Source organism: Triticum aestivum, chromosome 4B (assembly GCF_018294505.1).
Source record: "Triticum aestivum cultivar Chinese Spring chromosome 4B, IWGSC CS RefSeq v2.1, whole genome shotgun sequence".
In the NCBI taxonomy this organism is placed as follows: domain Eukaryota; kingdom Viridiplantae; phylum Streptophyta; class Magnoliopsida; order Poales; family Poaceae; genus Triticum; species Triticum aestivum.
In genome coordinates this window covers 590,176,219-590,181,309 of record NC_057804.1, presented here as the reverse complement: position 1 = coordinate 590,181,309, position 5,091 = coordinate 590,176,219, and positions in this window count along the sequence as shown.

The following is a 5,091-nucleotide window of genomic DNA, read 5'->3' as shown; positions in this document are numbered from 1 at the left end:
GCCCCCGAGTGAGAGGCAGACTCACCACTCGGTAGAATTTTTATCACTTAGGTGAGTACTGGACTACAGCTAAGCCCCCGAGTGAGAGGTAGGCTCACCACTCGGTAGGATTTTTATCACTTAGGCGAGTACTGGACTGCAGCTAAGCCCCCGAGTGAGAGGCAGACTCACCACTCGGTAGGATTTTTGTCACTTAGGTGAGTACTAGACTGCAGCTAAGCCCCCGAGTGAGAGGCAGACTCACCACTCGATAGGATTTTTCTCACTTCATCTTAGGCAAAACAGATTCGCAGCTAAGGTGATAAGTACGAAAGAAATTAGAAACAATCATTCGGAAGAAAGTAAAATTATGTCTTTTGACAGCCAAACTAAGAGGTATTTCTTATTACATCTCATCAGTCTAAATACTTAAGAGTAAAAAGGGCGGAGCAGTTCCGCATTCCAAGCGCGCGGTTCATCTTTGTTGTGCTTGAGATTGAAGAGACGGTATGCTCCATTGTGGAGCACCTTGGTGACGACGAAAGGGCCCTACCAAGCAGGGGCGAGCTTATGTGGTTTCTGCTGATCCACTCGGAGAACAAAGTCTCCTTCTTGAAATGCTCGACCCCTTACGTTCCTGGCATGGAATCGACGCAGGTCTTGTTGATAAATGGTCGACCGGATCAAGGCCATCTCTCTTTCTTCCTCTAGGAGGTCGACTGCATCTTGTCAAGCTTGCTCTGCTTCCTCTTCTGAGAAGAGCGACTTGGGGAGCATTGTGGAGAAAATCACTCGGAAGTACGGCTCCGACTCCGTAGACTAAGAAGAATGGAGTCCGTCCGGTCGACCGATTGGGAGTTGTCCTTAGACCCCAAAGCACTGATGGGAGCTCATCAACCCAAGCTCCTACTGCATGCTTGAGGTCACGCATCAACCGGGGCTTCAGTCCCTTGAGAATCAATCCATTCGCTCGCTCAGCTTGCCCATTCGACTGAGGATGGGCGACCGAAGCGTAATCTACCCTTGTACCTTGGGAGGCACAAACGGCTCTGAATTCATCGGAGTCGATGTTCGATCCGTTGTCCGTGATGATGCTGTGTGGCACACCATATCTGAATATCAATTCTCTGATGAAACTCACAACAGTACTTGCTTCAAGGTTTTTAATGGGCTTAGCTTCGATCCACTTGGTAAACTTGTCGACTGCTACTAGCACATGGGTAAATCCGCTCCTGCCAGTCCTCAGGGGTCCAACCATGTCCAATCCCCAAACAACAAAAGGCCAGACGAGTGGAATAGTCTTCAGAGCTGATGCAGGTTTATGGGACATGTTGGAGTAAAACTGACAGCCTTCACACTTGTCCACTATTTCTTTTGCCATCTTGTTGGCATGTGGCCAGTAAAATCCGGCTCAGTATGCTTTGGCCACGATGGTCCGAGAGCACGCATGGTGACCACAGGTCCTCGAGTGAATATCATTGAGGATCATTCAACCTTCTTCTAGCGTGATGCACTTCTGGCAGACCCCGGTTACACTTTCTCTGAACAACTGACCTTTTATCACAGTAAAGGCTTTAGACCATCAGACGATCTGTCGAGCCTCTTCTTCATCCTCTGGAAGTTCTTTCCTAAGAATGTATGCAATGTACGGCACTGTCCAGTCGAGAGTGATGACCAAAACCTCCATGACTAAGTCGACCACGGCTGGGATTTCGACTTCAGTCGGATCTGTGGCACTCTTGGGCTGTGGTGATTCTTCGGTGAAAGGATCTTCCTGAACTGAAGGTGAATGAATATGTTCCAAATAAACATTTCGGGGAATGGCCTCTCTCTTTGAACCTATCTTTTCCAACTCATCTGCAGCTTGATTTTTCAGTTGGGGTATATGGTGAAGCTCCAAACCTTCAAACTTCTTTTCCAGCTTTCTCACTGCATTGCAATAATCAGTCATGGCTGGGCTCCTGACATCCCATTCCTTCATCACTTGATTAACCACCAAATCTGAGTTGCCGTAGACCATAAGGCGACGGACGTCGAGTGAAATGGCCATACGCAACCCGTATAGAAGTGCTTCATATTCGGCTTCATTATTGGAGGAATCAAAATGAATCTAGAGAACATAACTAAGCTTGTCTCCACTGGGGGATACCAATACTGCCCCAGCGCCTTAACCATTCAGCATATTGGAGCCATCAAAGAACATAGCCCAATGCTCCGAGTGAACTTGAGTCGGCAATTCCTGCTCAATCCACTCGGCAAGGAAATCTGCAATTGCTTGGGACTTGATAGCCCTCTTTGCCTCAAACTTGATATCCAATGGAAGGAGTGTTGTTGATATATGAGTCGGTGCAGCATTGGGATCGGTCGGGTGAATATGAATCCGCTTCGTTTCACCAGTCGACTGAAATGTAGAGTCTGTAGCAAGCTTCTTGGCTCGGAGCAAATCACTCGGATCTGCACTCTTATGATACTCTTGGAATTCAACTGCTGCCATCTGTGCATCGACAATTTTGGAACCTTTCTGAAAACATTCCTCTGCCTTCTGCCGATTGCTAGTAACTGTGATCACACCTTTGGGGCCAGGCATCTTCAGCTTGAGATACACATAACATGGTCGAGCCATAAAATGTGTGTAGGCTGGCTTACCCAAAATGGCATGATAGGCACTCTGGAAATCCACGACTTCAAATGTCAACTTCTCCTTATGGTAATGCTTGGAATCACCGAAAACCACGTCGAGGGCGATCTGGCCGAGTGATTCGGCTTTCTTCCCAGGGACAAATCCATGAAAACTCATGTTGCTTTCACTAAGTTTGGACAACGGAATGCCCATCCCCTTCAAGGTTTCAGTGTAAAGGATGTTCAAATCACTGCCACCATCCATCTGTACTTTGGTCAGTCGAGTGCCCCCGACCACGGGGTTGACCACCAGTGCTTGCCTCCCAGGGGTGGCTACACGAGCAGGATGGTCAGATTGGTCGAACATGATGGCTGTCTGAGACCATCTCAGGTATGTGGTCATCGCCGCTGGAGCGGCCATATTCACTTCTTTGTTGATGACCTTCAATCGACTCTTGCTCTCAACATCAGCAAAAATCATCAGAGTTGAATTGACTTTGGGATAACCATCGTCTTCCTCTTCATCCTCATCTTTGTCCAACTCTTTCTCCTTCTCATTGGGTTGTTTCTCTCGGAACTGCTGGATCAGGAGTCGACATTGCCGAGTGGTATGCTTCGGGTAAATCAGATTACCTTCTTCATCCTTCTTCATGTGGATGTGACATGGCAAATCCAGCACATCATTTCCTGCTTGATCATTTACCTTCTTAGGGGGCCAGGGTCCCTTAGGTTTTCCCTTAAAATTTCCTTGAGTCGCTGCTGCAATCTCTCCAGGTGCCGCTGGTTCGGCCTTACGCTTCTGTTTCCGACTGGAGTTACCCCCACCGGCCTCTTGACCGACTGGTTTACTCTTCCCGCTATGGAGTCGATCCTCTTCTTCTCCATTAGCATACCGGGTTGCTATCTCCATCATTCGAGTCAGAGTCATATCCCCAGTCCGACCAAATTTCAAGACCAACTCTCTGTATTTGATGCCTTCCTTGAAAGCGCATACTGCTTGATGCTCTGATACATTTTCAACGGTGTGGTGCAAAGTGGTCCATCTCTGAATGAATTCCCTCAAAGTCTCATTCGGTTTCTGCACACAATGCTGCAACTCGGGCAACCCTGCTGGTCGCTTGCACGTGCCCTCAAAAGTTCTTACAAACACTCGAGCTAACTCCTCCCAACTGTGTATACTGCCTGGAGTTAACTGAGTCAACCACGCTCGAGCCGACCCTTCCAACATAAGAGGGAGATGCTTCATCGCTATCTCATCGTTTCTGCCTCCAATCTGCATAGCCACTCGGTAATCCTCAAGCTAGGTTTCGGGCTTGGATTCTCCAGTGAACTGACTGACTCCGGTTGCCAACCTGAAGTTGGGGGGAATTATTGCTGCCCTGATGGCTCTGCTGAAACACTCTGGGCCTGAAACATGCAATCTGCCGCCACTCGGACGATCTCTGCCAGGGTCTTCTCTATGGGCTCTGTTCCAATCGACCAAGCCTTGAACGAGAATGGATCTCGCATCGAAGCCTGGCTCTCTTGGGTCGACTGGAGCTCTGCGCTCGCCACTATGATGGTGTCTGTCATCGTGCTGCCGAGGCACGTATGACACACTCCTCGGAGGAGGCGTAGGCACTCGACGATCATTGTCGCGGTCGAACTGACGATCATACTGTCCACGGCCTTCATGCCGCAGCGGCAATCTTGGGCTATGGGCCGACTAGACTGTATCCTCTACTACGGATCTGCTGTGAATCCTATTCCGCGACTAAGACACTAAAGTGTTCTGCTCTCCTGCTGCCCGGAGCTAGGCCTGGATCTACATGAGCCCTCTGCCAGCCTTCGACTGGTAAGGCTGAATCGATTCTGCTATTCGGGCCGCAGCTGCGAGGTTTTGAATCGAAGTACGGTATACCTTAGGTGGAGGCGGAAAAAGCTGTCGTCGACTAGACTCATGGATCCGTTCCTGAGCGCGCTCGTCAAGAGCACGCTGAAGGTTATCCAGTCAAGTGCGCTCAGCCAAATTGGCTAGGCGCACCTCTTCCAAGGCCCGAGCCTCGGGGGTTTCTTCAACAATGGGCGTGTGGAGTGCATCCATGTTGCGGCGACGAAGTTCTTCTCTCTGCTGCGAAGAGAGGGGTTCGGGTCGGTATTCCTTGTGGACACGCGACGGATCGCCGTCGCTGTCTTCGCCGTCCTGACGGCGAAAACCAGGCGGACTGTGAGGCCCGTCGACCATCAAGACTTCTGCCGCAGGGTCGCTGCTATCGCATTTGGATGTGGTCTCCGCGAAGCCAATCGACAGATCGAACAGGCCGTGGAGGGTTTCGTCGGGCTCGATTGCCGCGACTTGATGGGTGGCCGAACGCCGAGCCACCACGTGCTTCACCCGCTGCTGGAGTCATGATCGACCGGATTGCTTGCGGTGGCGGATAGCGGGGAGGGAAAACACAGTCGGAGCCGACTGATACTGAGTCGACGGCTGCCGGAGAAGAACGCCACGGACGC